We start from the raw sequence: 16,993 nt of genomic DNA, 5'->3' as shown, positions 1-16,993 counted from the left end.
GGGAAGTTTTCAACTGTAATCTCTTCAAATATCTTCTCAAGCTCTTTCTTTTTCTCTTCTTCTTCTGCGACCCCTATAATTCGAATGTTGTTGCATTTAATGTCCCAGAGGTCTCTGAGACTGTCCTCAGTTCTTTTCATTCTTTTTTCTCTATTCTGCTCTGCGGTAGTTATTTCCACTATTTTATTTTCCAGGTCACTTATCTGTTCCACTGCCTCAGTTAATCTGCCTTTGATTCCTTCTAGAGAATTTTTAATTTCATTTATTGTGCTGTTCATCATTGTTTGTTTGCTCTTTAGGTCTTCTAGTTCCTTGTTAAAAGTTTCTGTTATTTTCTCCATTCTATTTCCAAGATTTTGGATCATCTTTACCATCATTACTCTGAATTCTTTTTCAGGTAGACTGCCTATTTCCTCTTCATTTATTTGGTCTGGTGTGTTTTTACCTTGCTTTTTCATCTGCTGCACACTTCTCTATCCTCTCATTTTGTTTACCTTAGTGTGTTTGGGGTCTCCTTTTCGCAGGCCGCAGGTTCGTAGTTCCCATTGTTTTTGGTGTCTGCCCCCAGTGGATAAGGTTTTTTCATTGGCTTGTGTAGGCTTCCTGCTGGAGGGGACTGGTACCTGTGTTCTGGTGGGTGGGGCTGGATCTTGTCTTTGTGGTGGGCAGGGCCACATCCAGTGGTGTGTTTTGGGGTGTCTGTGAACTTAGTATGATTTTAGGCAGCCTCTCTGGTAATGGGTTTGGTTGTGTTCCTGTCTTGCTAGTTGTTTGGCATGGGGTGTCCAGCACTGGAGCTTGCTGGCTGTTGGGTGGAGCTGGTTCTTAGCGTTGAGATGGAGATCTCTGGGAGAGCTTTCTCCAATTGATATTATGTGGGGCCAGGAGGTCTCTGGTGGTCCAATGTCCTGAACTCGACTCTCCCACCTTAGAGGCTCAGGCCCAACACCCACCTGGAGCACCAAGACCCTGTCAGCCACATGGGTCAGAAGAAAAGGGGGAAAAAAAGAAAGAAAAAATAATAATAGATAAATTATTAAAGTAAAAAAATTAAAAGAAAGAAAAGAAGAGAGAGCAACCAAAGCAATAAACAAATCCACCGATGATACCAAGTGCTAAAAACTAAACTAAGATAAACATAAAAATCAGAAACAAATCAGTCTCAGATAGCAAACTCCAAGACTACAGTTGCTCCCAAAGTCTACCACCTCAATTTTGGGATGATTCGTTGTCTATTCAGGTATTCCACAGATGCAGGGTACATCAAGTTGATGGTGGGGATTTAATCCACTGCTCCTGAGGCTGCATGGAGATATTTCCCTTTCTCTTGTTTGTTCACACAACTCCTGGAATTCAGCTTTGCCTTTGGCCCTGCCTTTTTGTGTAGGTAGCCCTCAGACATCTGTTCCAGCCCAGACAGGAGGGGGTTAAAGCAGCGGCTGATTAGTGGGCTCTTTCTCATTCAGTCTTGGGGGACGGAGGGGATATGGTAGTTATAATTGGAATGTGGGGTGAGCCTGTGGCTGCAGAGGCTGGGGTGATGTTACAACAGCCTGAGGCACGCCGTGTGTTCTCCTTGGGAACTTGTCCGTGGATCACGGGACCCTGGCAGTGGTGGGCTGCACAGGCTCCCGGGGGGTTGTGGATAATGACCTGTGCTTGCACACAGGACTCTTGGTGTCTGCAGCAGCAGCCTTAGCATTTCATGCTCATCTCTGGGGACTGTGCTGGTAGCTGTGGCTCGCACCTATCTCTGGGGCCTGTTTAGGTGGTGTTCTGCCTTCTGTGGGCAAGCAGGGAAGGAACCCCCTCTCCTCGAGCACCCCGAAACAATGGTCTCTTGGCTGTTAGGCAGTTGCAGACTTTTTCCCGGACTCCCTCCCGGCTAGCTGTGGTGCACTAGCCCCTTTCAGGCTGTGTTCATGCACCCAACCCCAGTCCTCTCCCTGGGATCTGACCTCCGAAGCCTGAGCCTCAGCTCTCAGCCCCCACCCACCCCAGTGGGTGAGCAAACAGGCCTCTCAGGCTGGTGAGTGCTGGTTGTCACCAATCCTCTGTCCGGAAATCTCTGTGCTTTGCCCTCTGCACCCCTGTTGCTGAACTCTCCTCCGTGTCTCCGAAACTTCCCCCCCATCTCTGCCAGTGAAGGGGCTTCCTAGAGTGTGGAGATTTTTCCTCCTTCACAGCGCCCTCCCTGAGGGGCAGGTCCCATCCCTATTCTTTTGTCTCTGTTTATTCTTTTTTCTTTTGCCCTACCCAGGTAGGTGGGGAGTTTCTTGCCTTTTGGGAAGTCTGAGGTCTTCTGCCAGCATTCAGTAGGGGTTCTGTAGCAGTTGTTCCACATGTAGATGTATTTTTGATGTATTTGTGGGGAGAAAGGTGATCCCCACGTCTTACTCCTCTGCCATCTTGAAGGTTCCCCCCCAGAATTCTTTTGCAGGCTGCTACCTGCAAGCTCCAGTTATTCAATTTAATAATCAATTAAGGTCACAGGGCTTGACAATGAAACTGACAAGAGAAAAATGAGAATAGATCATTTAAAGTTGACTTTTTTCATAAAAATCATGGTAGTTCTGGGAAGTGAAGAAATGACTTTTTAAAAAATAACATGGTATCTTTAAAAGAGAGCACAGGGCTCAAGGGGAAAACTAAGAAAAATAACTTTAAAAGAATAGATGTTCGGGCTTCCCTGGTGGCACAGTGGTTGAGAGTCCGCCTGTCAATGCGGGGGACACGGGTTTGTGCCCCGGTCTGGAAGGATCCCACATGCTGCGGAGCGGCTGGGCCCATGAGCTTGTGCGTCCCGAGCCTGTGCTCTGCAACGGGAGACGCCACGTCAGTGAGAGGCCTGCATACCGCAAAAAAAAAAAAGAATAGATGTTCAAAATATTTGTTTATTTTGTTATATAAACAGTTAAAAAATTCTTCAGAAATTATAAACTTTTACCTAGAATTTCATTAAAACCACAACACTAATAGACTGTAGGTATTTTAAGTGAATTTGTGCTTCAGTGTTAGATTGAGATGCATAGAATCACTTATATACACTTTAATTTCTAGAAATGAACACATATTACCTAAGATTTTTCTAGTTGAACCATTCTCTTGAGGAATGACAAAGTTAGGATCCATTTTACTTCATTAAGAAAAACAGGCTCCTACTTCATATCTTTCTTTTGAAAGCTACCTGCTGTCAGCCATATCCTTGTGTAGGCAAAAGTTTCTTATTTGTAAAATTCAGGCTTTCCATGAGTTTAACCAAAAAGGAATAAAATAATTATATCACATTGTTTATTTGATTCATTAAAAATATGGATAGCCAGGGCTTCCCTGGTGGCACAGTGGTTGAGAGTCCGCCTGCTGATGCAGGGGACACAGGTTCGTGCCCCGTTCTGGGATGATCCCGCATGCCGCGGAGCGGCAGGGCCTGTGAGCCATGGCTGCTGAGCCTGTGCATCCAGAGCCTGTGCTCCACAACGGGAGAGGCCACAACAGTGAGAGGCCCGTGTACCACACACACACACACACACAAATATATATATATATATATATATATATATATATATATATATATATATATATATGGATATGGATAGCCAGAAGGATGGCTAGTCAGACAGATTATTATACTGGATGAATCCTTAAGGAACCTGAGATTAAGAACATGACCAGAAAGCACAAGGGAGATATACACCAGAGAGCAGGAGACAGTTAAAGGAAAAGAGAATATACTGCATTGTTGGGCTCAGAATGGAAAGGGCTGGCTTTTTACAGCCTACTCCATTGCTAGAAAGCTCTTGCAGCAAAGGAAACTTAAAAATGTATTATCCAGTACAACCTGCATCTTGAAGAAAGTGATTAATGCAATTTGGTGAGTCTATAACAGAGCCATAATATAGTGTTGAAAGGGGCCTGCTGAGGCAAGATGTAGTGTTGAAAATGTGCTGTTTCTTAATAGTAATAGAGGTTACCAAAGTGAGCCTTAAAAAAAGTAGTCCTGGACAGTGATTAAGCTAACATTAACACCTTTTCCTACTTGCAAAGATTCCAATTTTCCCCAAGAGCCTCTGGTTCTTTAATCTTTTTCTTCTTGTTTTTTTTGCTTGGTTTGGATATTCCATTTTCTGCCAGGGATTTTGGAAACAAAGATGAAGGAGGGAAGAAAATCTTGGGGGAAACAGAGGCAGGAAGTTGGATCCTTTTCTTTCAGTAATCATTTCTCCTTCTTCTTTAAACTGGAAATATCCTGTATATCATATCCTATCATGTGTCATGGTTCAGGATAGGGCAGATATGGCACAGTTAACGTCTGTAGAATGGGGCAGACTAGGAGGAAAAACACTTTGGAATTAGACTGCCCGTTGGGGATGTGCGGTTCTGGAGGGGAACTCTGCTGCATGTTTAGGTAACGAGTTAGCCTGGCCAGTAGAGCAGGTTTCCAAAAGTTTAGGCAACAAATAGGTGGTACTTCCAGTAAGAAGTTGGTGTTGGAGGGGGCATTCAGTATGAAGCCTGTTGGAAGCCTGGTAAAAATGAGACAATGGGAAATCTGAATGCCAGTTCGGAAACTCATATGGTAGATGGTGGGAAGCCTCTTAGGAGGGAGTGGCAGTGCCCCAGACACTGGCCTGAGGATAAAGAACATGACTCAAGCCCATGGTAGAGAAACTTGCGTGAAATGACCCTTGCCCCGAGGGATTTTATTTTCCTGGCACTGATAAGATTCCTGTTTGGATAGTGGCTAAGTTGTTAACAGAGAAGAAAAACAAGGAAACACACGAATTGTTGATTCTTCCAAAGTGGGTAGCAAAAACAACAGTAGCAGGTTGACACTGCAAACTCTCATCTCTAATGTAACAGCACACAATTCTCTTGACAAGAGACAAAGCAACTGCTAGGTTTAATGTGTCTTTACATGAGCAAATGATCTCACATAGTAATACTGCACCATGCTGACAATCCTTTATGAATACAGCAGTGTAACGCCGACAGTTAGCTAACAACAGAGCTGCCTGCCCAGATAGAAGGTTTGGAGCTACACGGGAGGCACATATTCAGCTCAAGGTAATTCTGGGAAAATGTGGAAAGCCTGACATCTGGACTGTCATGCAAAGCAGATACATTTTGAAGCACAAGAGAAATACCGTCTGAGAGGTCCTAGTGAGGCTTCCAAATTGTCATCAAGAACTTGTTAAATTTTCATAATTTTAATGTGGAAGCAAAAAAGATTGCTTTAGAGAAGTAGTGGGACGGACCAGTACTTGAGATGGATGCATTTATTCATTTACTGAATATTTCTTGACTACTTTCTGTAGTCCAAGTACTGTGCTAGGTGGCAGAGATATGGACATGAATAAGACAGTCCCTGACCACAAGAGAGTTATTATCTAAATTTGGAAGAGGAAGTAAGCCAACAATTACAGTGTGCTGTGGCAATAAGTAGGAATTAAGTAAAGTTTGCTATGGGAGCTGAGTTAAAGAGCATCTAACTCTGTATGCATGTGTGTGCATGTGTGTATATGCCTGTATGAAGGGTGGTGTTGGTCAAAGAAAGTTTCCAGGAGAAGGGGATATTTGAATTAGGTATTATAGGGTAAGTAAGGATGTGTCAGAGGAATGGGTGAGTGGGTGGGTAGGTGAGCATTCCTGTTGGAGGTAAGGATATATACAAAAGCTCAGATTCGTAAAAGGGACACTTATGGAGTACATGGTGTACATTGTGCTGGGAGATATGGTGGAGACATGGATATCAAGAACTGCCAGCCAAACGCCTTAGTCAGTAGCACTTTTCTGGGGTCTTTGTAAAGTTTTTCTTTCATGGCAAGACAGAATCAGCTTATATATCAAGTGTTTCCTGATACAAAACTGACTAGACCTTAGAGGAAGTTGTAGGAGAAGATTAAGAGATTTCCTTCTCTGAAAGATGTGGTGTAGAAAGTAAGGAAACTAATAAAGAGTTCTTTCAACTCTGGGATTTCTCTTTGTTTCCAAAACTGACTAAAAGGAGTTGGGAAAGATTAATGAAGGGGAAGGACAGTGCATGGGATGCCATTGAAAAATGGTGCAAACACTGTGGGATCTTATATAGGGGTGCTTTAATATCAAGATGATGATTGTGACATAATGGACTAAGATTATTTAATAACCCTAAAGCATCTAAACTACTTACAGTAAATTCTAACATGCTATCCTTGCAACTTTTAGAAACAGGATGCACTTGGTTCAGGAAACTGCACTGAAGAAAGCCCAGATCATTACGGACATTTGGTTGGTCTTCAGCAATGTGTCTTGATCCCCAGTACTCCCCCATCTTATAGATTGTCTTCTGCCACTTGTGATCTGGAGGGCTCTGGTCCAGCCTGTGTATGGTAGCCCATTCATTAGTGGTGTCCAGGTTCATGTCTAGTTCTCTGTTAAACCCAACTACTTGTGTGCTAACTTTATCAAGTTTTTGCTTTGACATTTACATCCTACAAATTACATGCAAACCTTAAGCAGATATTTTGAGATATAAATGTATATCATGTATGGTTTTCAAAGCACATTTCTCCATCTCTTCTTTACTTGTCACATTCCATCGATAACAGGAGAACCAGTGCTACCAGAGATGACAGCAGGGCTGGCTCAAATGAGAATGCCATTCAAAGTCATCTCCATCTGGAAACATGGGAAAATATAGGTAATTTCATGGAATTATCAAATGCCGGAGTTTGTAAGGTCATTGAAAATCATCCAGTTCCTCATCTTCAATTGGCAGATGGGGAAACTGAGGTCCTTGCTCAGAGCCCTGCAATGATAATGGACTAGAGTTTTAAATGCTAGGCCAACACTTCCTTCTCAGCTGTACTGTTTTGCCTTTCATACTTACGAATACTTCTTTTCTATTATGGGTCAGCTATTTTAGAAAACATTTTGAAAATATAAATGCCATAAAAATGTGTTGTTTAAAAAAAAATTGTATAAGTTACACTGAATTAGGACTGCAAACCTTACACTTATTAAAACCTCACGTATTTGGTTACATTTTTCACACAAAGCTCCCAAAGTCCAACAGCCTCTGCATATGGAGTTTTTTTTCACCTCACATGATCCCATGTGAAAGCTAGCAACCTGGCTAGCAACTCATCATGATAACTTGGTTGGCAAAGGCAATCGAGCAAATCTGTGTCATAACTTACTTAAGCACGTCGCTTATTACAGAGTGATCCCATCTATTTCTTGCTTTGCCCATGTAATGGCCTTAAGAGGCACACAGGAAAGTATTAATCTTCCCATCATAGAGATGAGAAAGCAACATCTTAGAATAATTGATTTGTTCACAGTCATGGAGCTGGTCTATAGCAGAGCGGAGCTAGTACCCAGGCTTTCTCACTGTTGGTTGTGTACTCCTTTTACCCTATCAAATCATTGTCATCATTATGACCATCATCATTGCCACCACCACCAGCATCAACACCATCATCATCACACTTCTTTCTCCGACGATAGTAACTTTTCTAAGATCAGCAGATCTCGATATATAATAGCATCTCTCTTACAGTACCATTGCCCCAAACTTGCCTCTTGGTTGCCTAGGAGGTTATAGGGAAGATGACCACACCTAACTATGTTTTAGGGACCCCATCCTACCATTAACTCCTCAATAGCAGTTAACAGTAGGATTGACATTTAGTGTGTCCCCAAACCATACTTCCTAAAACATCTGAAGAAATTGCTGACATTTTTTGATCGCAAGTACCACAATGAAAATTTTGATGGCAAAATTAGCAACTCAAAATAATTGGTCTTAAGCAACTCTAGTCCTGCCTTTGGTGTTTCTTCAAGGAGTCCCATCCCTCACTCCTTGATCCTATATCTCCTAGTCCCTCTACACTTCTGTGCAGCTTCCCAACCACTGAGCTTGCCCACTTTTTGTGGCATACCTTTGGGCTCTCTGCTTCTCATTTTACAACTAACTAATTAGTACTCATGCTTTTATCATTTTCCCCATTAGTGACTCCAGTGACAGGGAAATACATGGGGGTAGACAGAAACTTGTGTACTCTTCATATCACCAGTATCCACTGATCGGCCAAAAGACAGGCTGAATCAGACAATAGATTAAATTGGGGAGGGGGGGGATTGGGTAAAGATGGTCAAAAGGTACAAACTTCCATTTATAAGATAAATAAGTTCTGGGGATGTATGGCATATTTGAAAATTGCTAAGAGAGTAGATCTTAAAAGTTGTTGAGGAAAAAATATTTGTAACTGTGTGAGTTGATGGATGTTTATTAAACTTATTGTGGTAACCGTTTCACAAAATATACATCTATCAAATCAGTGTTGTATACCTCAAACTTATACAATGTTGTATGTGAATTATATATAACACTCAATAACACTGGGGGAAAAAAAACAGATTAGGCAGGAATACATGGGAAGTATCCATTGGCTTAATCAAATAAATCTCCCTCCCTCCCTTTGTTCCTGTTTTCCTTCCCTCCCTCCTCTCAGGACATATTTACTGAACATCTGTTCTGAATATAGCAAAGTATGAAAATGATAGGGAGCTAACAACCTAGTTGGAAGACAAGTCTTACACACTGGGATAGGGTCAGGGTGTGGGAGAGAAGGACTTCGTTATTAAATAAGTTTGGGAATGTTAAGTTAGCAGGGATCGTAAACTCAAATACCTTCAGAGGCCAGGCAGGTCATATGAATGTAGTGTAGTGTGAAGACAATAGGGCGAGGTGGCATCTGTAGGCCTCCAGTTTGCACTTCTGAGTTAAAAAAAAAAAAGCCACTAGGGGCATTAATATCCTGAGACAAAGAGTTTTAGAAATACTGTTCTAGAGAGCGGGGAGTCATTGAAGAATTCTGAAATGGACATAATATCATTAAAGGCATGTTTTGAGGGAGAATGAGAAGGAGGCAGAGGACTCAGTATGAATTAAATGTAGGGAGACAACATATACCAGTTAGTGTCCAACAGTCCTGGTTATCCAGCTATAACTATTAATAGTGTGCCCCTTCACTCTCACAGGTGTCCTGATCTGGACAGTAAAGGTCACCCTAATTAGTGGGCTATGTCAGCCATTTTTTTGGTGAGCCCCCACTCACAAGGACTCCAACAGGCTCCCGTTAACATTTAAGATACTTTCTTAGTAGGAGGTCCTCTACCCCACCCATGGCATATCATAGTTTAGGTATGGTTTGAGAGAGTGTTCACATACAAGAGAACAACAGAAGCTGACATTTCCAAGGTGCTTTGTTGCTGGAGTGATGGTGGTAAGATTGACAAGTTTAGGTATTGGTATATGGTAGTATAATCACAGGATGATGTGGGGAAGGACATTTATCAAACAGGGAGTGCTGATTTTCTCAGGGGAATGGGATTGAATGGCGGAAAGGGGAAGACTATGAATTTTTTTGTTTATATGCTCCTCCATTGGTTGAATTATTTTATATAAGTATTACATTGGTAAAATTTTAAAAGACCCAACAAAATTAATTTATAAATATAAAGAAGGCTAGGTTGGGTCCATATCCTGTGATATACTAATAGATTTTGTACATATGTAAGTATTTGAACAGATTTAGATCATCTTATCTTCTTATGACCTTATTTATTTCTTTATTTTTGGCCGCACAGTTTGCGGGATCCTAGTTTCCTGACCAGGGATTGAACCCACACCCTCGGCAGTGAAAGTGCGGAATCTTAACCACTGGACTGCCAGGGAGCTCCCCTGTTGCAGTATACATTTTTAAAATTCTTTTGGCTGTGTGGGATCTTTGTTGTGGCATGTGGGATCTAGTTCCCTGACCAGGGATCTAACCCAGGCCCCCTGCATTGGGAGCGGAGTCTTAACCACTGGACCACCAGAGAAATCCCGCAGTATACTTAACCTTTAGTTCTTAAGGACTAAAAAAGTGGATACCAGTACCATCTGTGAAAAACTGTATCAGATAACATCTCTATAGTATAGTTTGCAAGGTGAATGTTATAATCTTTTTTTACACATGAGGAAAAGGCTTCAGAAAGGCTCAGTGACTGATCCAGAGCTACACAGTTTATAAGTATCAAGTTGGAATTCCCATCCAAGTCTGTTGGTATCAAAGCCCATGCAACTGTAAGTAAACAGTAGAAGACATATGCAGCAATATTAGATTTTAAAACTTTCAAACATGGGGCCTAAGTACAGCTATTATTCATTCCAGCAGGTTGCACTGGAGAATATAAAAAATAGTTCTGAAACTTCTCTTTCAATGCTGTTCTATAAAAAGACCTACAACTTTGGGGTAAAGTGGATGGGTGGTAGACTACATCTGACATTGTTTGGTCATTGTCATAACAAAAGGATCTTTTAATGAAATAATTGTATCAGGACTGGATGCAAGTTTGAATTTTTTTTCTTGTTTATTGATATCTCAAAGCACATGGCTATTAAGTAATTCTCAGACCAGTCCTATAAGGATAATATTGATAACACTATAGCACACTCTCAGAGGTGACCCTCTCTTTCAGTCTTCTACCAAATGCAAAGTATGTCATTCACAGAGTCCTGGTTTATAGCCTGTTCGTGGTCATACATGACTATGAAACTCCCAGTGACTTCTGATCCTGGTTTGTCTACCTGCACGACCTTGGGAAAGTCACTTATATTTTTGAACCTCATTTCCTTCTCATGTAGGAACTACAGCCCTTCAAAAATTTCTTGGCATTTCTGGGACTCCCCAGGGGAAATCTTACTTGCTTGTGAATCATCCTGGACCACAGTTTACTTTTTATGCTCTTGTGGTGAATCCTAAAGCTGGATCTCTGATGCTACTGTTGCTCTTCTCCAAGCTTCTGTCCCTGTTGCTGGTACTTTTCGCCACCCAGAACCCATGTTCCACCCTAGGTCAAGGCTTGTCATAGTGAAATAGCCTGTGTGAATGATTCCCCTAGAGCTGTAAAGTGCATAACCCGTTCATGTATGACAAAGCCCTAGTTAAGCCTAACCTAATAGTTTGCTAAACATGCCCAGACATGTCTAAATCTCCCACTAGGACAGTAGAAGTGATGAATGTTTTCTGCATATACAAATGTAAGTTGTTGTTACTATTATAAATATTAATTTGTGACAATTTGGAATGAGCTTTATCAAGGAACATAGTTTCTCCTGGTTGAGGAGAAATTCTTGGTCATATGTGACTTAAGTGGGTTCTGTCACACACCTTACATGGTAGGTTGGTAAAGGACCTTTCGTTGCCCCTTAATGACCTTGTAGTCTGTGGTTATAGAATTATATGTCGATCTGCATGGTTAACCCAAGAAGGGTGTGGACCTAAAAAGGTCATCTCTACAAAAACAGCACTGCTGTTCCATTTTCAGTATTCTGACACTGAGAAAGTTGAAGTTCAAAGACACAAATTAGAAGAGAGCAAAAGAATAAGAAAGCAGAGCAAAAAATTTTTTCTAGATTTTACATAGATGTGTATAAACATACACACATATACAAAGATTAACCCTAGAGTCTGCTCTAAAGAACTAAAGTTATTGCTGCTTTTAAAAATAAGAACAAAAAAAAAGTGAAAACTTTAAAATTAAATTCCAACATTTTCAAACCAGTGCTGCCTGGGAGATCACGCAAAGCATCCAAAGCCTAAATTGAATGTATGTTGGCAAGAGCATCTTCACATCTCTCTAAATAACTAGCTAATACAGTCAGTATTTTGCACCTCATCGAGGCCTGGCACTTATTTGCAAAATGTTCCAGTCAATTGTCAACTAAAAAGAATGCAGGATTTCAATCCTTTTTGGGGGGAAAAGCAGGCAAAATTTCCTCTTCTCCCAAAGAATGTTGCATTGCAAAGGCTGGAATTCTCCAGGGACTGCCAAGACTGCTGTCAGGTGTAATCTAGCCCTTCAACATTTTTAGGATAAAGGCAGAATCAACAAGAAAACAAAAGATGAAGCCATTCAAAAAAGAGGTATAGATGCACCCATCTGTAAGCTGCTATAATTTGCTATAATTAAGCATTTTATCTATCCTATTGAAAAAAGTTTTATAGAAAGTCAAATACAAAGCACGTAAAATACTCTGTTTCTCTTTTCCTTATTCTTTTGCCAGGCCTCTATTTATCTGACCAGAATAGAAGTTCATCACTCACTCAGCCTTTCATTTAATGGTTTATTTATTTAAGAGAAAGGCAAGTGATCACAAAAAAGTATTAGTTGCACAGCTTGGCAGTCAAGGAATATATCATCTAGCACAGGCACCATGAAAGAAGAGCAAGTGTCTCTAAGTGTCCAAAAGAAGGATACATGGGTGGAGATTGGGGTCTCATTTTTTGAACCCACCTACATTACAGGCATTATTCTTAGTGTTTTACACATTAAACACTTTAACAACCCTATGTGGTAGGTATTATCTCCATCTTATAGGTGAAGAAATTGAGACTTAGAGGTTAAAATCCATTTGATAGGTCCCCACAATAGATGATACAGCTGATACCAGAATCCTCAGGTACCTCTGACTCTTGATTTCTGACAGATAGGCTTTAGGGGACACGTCACAGAGATGGGGGCATTCACAGGTTTTTGAGGATTTGGTAGATTTGAACAGTGGGAGAGGTGAGAAAAGCTTATTTCTTGAAGAAGAAATAGTATGGGCCTAGGAGTTAAAGTTTGTTTGGAACCCAGGGTAGGAGCAGTGTTTCTGTATGTATTGAGTTGGGAGCCATAGCTAGTTTGTAAGTTGAAAGCTTGGTAAAAGTGGGGGATCATTAAAAAACAACACATGTAGGCTTTTAATTTTAACATAAAATGTACAGGCATGCGTTTATTTGCCAGTCTTTTCCTGAAGAACCAAATCATTTTCTTGGAGTATGAGTCTGCTGATTGGAGACCCTGCGCAAAACACACCATTTTATGCCTGATTTGATATAAACCAGTTTGGCTTATTTAAAGTGGAGCAAAACTAGGAGACACCTGAGAGCAGTCTGAGTCTGATATTTTTCTGTATTTTTAGTATTTATTTTCTCAATCTGTTATAGCTGTATTGCCCTTCTTTTTGTTTGTTTGTTTTGTTTTTTTTGCGGTACGCGGGCCTCTCACTGTTGTGGCCTCTCCCGTTGTGGAGCACAGGCTCCGGACGCGCAGGCTCAGCGGCCATGACTCACGGGCCTAGCCGCTCCGCCGCATGTGGGATCTTCCCGGACCAGGGCACGAACCTGTGTCCCCTGCATCGACAGGCAGACTCTCAACCACTGCCCCACCAGGGAAGCCCTGTACTGCCCGTTTTTAATTGGACATCATTCTTTTGTTGGCTTGTTTTTTTTTTAATCAAGCATATAACTCAGTTTTCATAGAAACTATTTTCTTTCTGTACTTATATTTTATCAGTTTTTGTGTTTAATTAAATCACATAATTGCAAAAACAAGTAAGACTGGCATAGATGGGTTTGGACAGCATGTAGCTAATTGGTGGGAGAAGGGCACAGATGTACTGTATTACTTGCTAGCTCAAAGAGTTTAATCATCCATGTTTTACAGAGGCCATATTTTACACAGGGAGTGGAGAATATTGATCTGATGAGTCAATTAAATAGAAATATTTTAATAGAACTACTGTTGCAATGGAAAAGTAGAAGATAACGTATACTAGGGTCGGATCTTCTAGGGCCTTGAATGCCAAGCTAAGTAGTTTAGTCATCATTGATTAGCCATTGTTGCCATCCCCACAATGTTGGGATTGTTGTGCTCAGAGCTGTGGCCAGGGAAGATTAAGTTAGATACTGCCTAGAGAGATTTGGTAGAGAAAACAGTGAGAAGAAATAGTACAATGGCAAGTGAAAGGAGAAAAGGGGATGGATGTGAAAGATTGTGGGTGTAGGATAAGTAGGACATGACAGTGGATCAGATGTGAGTGTGGTATTCAATGTGCCTGTCTCATTAAAGTGAGTAGTAAGTAGGAATTTGCTACCCTGACATGATATGGAACTCCAGGGACTTTACTAGTGCTTTTGACTTTTTGTTCCATCTAGCTTTAGTCATTGTGCAAACCATCCAAGTGGTTGCAGTGGTATCTATTGCAGCAACCCTCTGTCCATCACTGTGTATACAACTTCTCCTGTATTTAGCATTTTTGTATATTATTTCCTGGTTGTTACAGTATATACCCTATTTATTGCATTTGATACTAAGATGCACTTTTATTTATTTATTTATTTATTTGCATTTTTGCATCTCTAAAATCAGAATGCATCTTAAAATGTCAATGCATCTTGACATACATGATGACAAGTCAAAATTTAATCAGATGCCTATTTTTCCTTTCTTAGTATTTTTTCTTCAAAAAATAGCTGTACTTTATAACCAATAGCATCTCGCCTCCTCAACCAGGTTGCAAAATCCAGGAACGATTCTTTGGCTTCTTTCCTTCTACATTCTTTATGATGCCTTGCACAGTGCCAGCCACGGAGTAGACCTTTAGTAAATACTTGTTAACTTATTGTTAACTTAGGTTAGAATCATGGTACGTAGGTTCATAAATAAGGCATAGTATAAGGACTTAGAAACTGTAATATTCTGAACTTCAAGGAGACTTCCAAAATCTTTTAAGGAGACTGATAAAATATTCACAGAAATCACAGTGTGAGCAAGAATTAACTCGGTTGAATTAATTTTAAAAAAATTGTGTTGATTAGCTCTCATGATACCAAAGGAATTTTTGAAGGGGGCTATTTAATTTTCTTTCTGTTTGTATTCTTATGTACGAATATATCAATTATTGGACAAGAAAAAGTGAAGAGAGAAGGAAACATTCAGATAATAAAGCCATCTAGACTCTACAAGACAAAAATATTTTTAATGAAGTTGACTGTTTCCAAGGTTTGTCTTAGTCCAAAAAGCCTGAAAGAAAAGGAGCCAGATGTCTGAGGATACGTATGTAAAAGGCATAGTGACATTTAGGCAAAGGCAAGAGGCTGGTTAAGCTGTATGCTAAGGAAGATGGTCAAAATAAGCATGGATTATCTAGTAATTTCTTCAGTTTTTCAATCAGAATATAGAAATTGCTTTTCTTAGAAAAATTACTGGGTGATGGAAATAGATTTTAAAATTCTCTGCTGATATAAATCATTAATGAAAATATAGTGGATAAGAATTTTGAGAGGAAAGATACTTGCATTATCTACAAATGTAAGGTGCAAAATAAGGATTTAGCACACTGTTTCCAGGTGGGAGTAAGATTTTTGTAGCCTGAGGACAAAAAGTAAGAGATTACAATGGGTGTGGCTTGACTCTTCCTCTGTTATGTCATAAAACCTATACCATACTGGAAAACCAAACCACATTTATAAAGTGTAACCTTCCTAGAAAAATCTATCCCTTGTAGGGAGTGAACACAAATTTCCCCATGAGTAGAGTCTGTGCCAGACCTGTGAGGAAAATGATAGTAGAAATAAAACCATAAGAAGAAAATCTTTAATAAGAAAATGTTTAGTGATGCCATAGTATGGTATTGATTTAATAATAACGAAAAAAGAAGAAACACTTTTTATTATTTATCCTGACAACTTCACTTTGAATTGACTTTTCTAGGGTTGTCAAAGATTAAATAATGCTAAGAAATCAAAACATTGTCAATTCTTGATTATCGGTATGAAGAGATGGTTTGTTGGCATGTAATTAATAACAAATTTTGACCACCATGATAGGAAGGTTTCCCAAACTTTTCTGCACATTGGAATTACCGGGGGATCTTTAAAAAATACTGTGTTTGGCTCCCACCCCCAGACATTCTGATTTCATGGGCACAGGGTATGACCTGAGCATCAAGTTTTTAAAAAACTTTCTGGACCATTCTAATGTGCAACAAAGTTTAGGAGTCACCGCATTGCCAATGAAAACATGTATTGCCTACTTTTTGTTTTGTTGACATGAGAACTCCCACTGTTCACTATGTAGACTGAGAAACCTTTTGATATCAAAACACATGCCCTTTGCAGAAAGGGTAGTTTGTAGAGAGGGGCGCTTTTGCCTGAGAGGGTGATAAGGCATGGACTAAAGGAGAATATTCTGAGCATGGAAGATTATGGGAAAGAGTTAAAGGGTCTTGATAACTAATGAAGAAAAGGGATATTTCTCCCTTTCCCAAGTTTGGACTTTCATGAAGCCTCATTAATTTGCTTAATCTTCTATAAAATATATATCCATATTCAAATGTCAGTTCAAAATATATTAAAAGGTAAGTTTTGATGTTTCATTATTCTGAATTATTTAAGCCTTGGGGAATAGTCAGAGGTCTATTTCCTGAAAGGGAAAAACACTGCAGATTGTTGATCATTGAAATCACTACTCTGGGTAGATACATATTGTATCTTTGTTGTCTTTAATTTTGATGATTCCCTGAACTAAAACTTGTTGTAATACTACCCTTCCCTATGGCCCTGACTATTCTTCGGCTAGTTCTGTGACAAAAAGAGCAAGACAGTAATTTCAAGATGTATTTCCTCCATGACTCTGCTTTTGTGACTTTATCGATCCCAACATTATCTGAACTCTTTCCCTCCTTGGTTTTGGGATATCAGATGAGAAGGAGTTATTTTACTATCTCTTGAAGAATAACATCGATGAACTATTTTCGTCCAATGCAGCATAAATTGCTTTTATCCACAGTGGATTCCACCCAAAGAAGGCAGACTCTGATTACTGGTTATTAAGCTTTTTTTTTCCTGCCATATGTCTGAATGGAAACGTGGCAGATTTTCCTTTGGTTTTCAACAAAGTGTTTTCTCAAAACCGCAATGAAACGAGTTGATTGAAATGCCATAATAACAGTGGTGGTAGTAGATTGTTGCTACTTCTTGATAAAACAGAGAAATGGGGCTATTTGAAATCAGGGTAACTTTTGGGTGAAAGGATAAGGCCTTGAAACCAAAGATCACATTTGCTGTTAGTCTAATCCTAGCTAATAAATGAGCAGTGTTGGCTTGATTGGAATCTCTTCAGACAAGATATTAGTTTC

This window comes from Hyperoodon ampullatus, assembly GCF_949752795.1.
Source record: "Hyperoodon ampullatus genome assembly, chromosome: 3".
Classification (NCBI taxonomy): Eukaryota; Metazoa; Chordata; class Mammalia; order Artiodactyla; family Ziphiidae; genus Hyperoodon; species Hyperoodon ampullatus.
Note: the sequence above shows the minus strand (reverse complement) of the source record.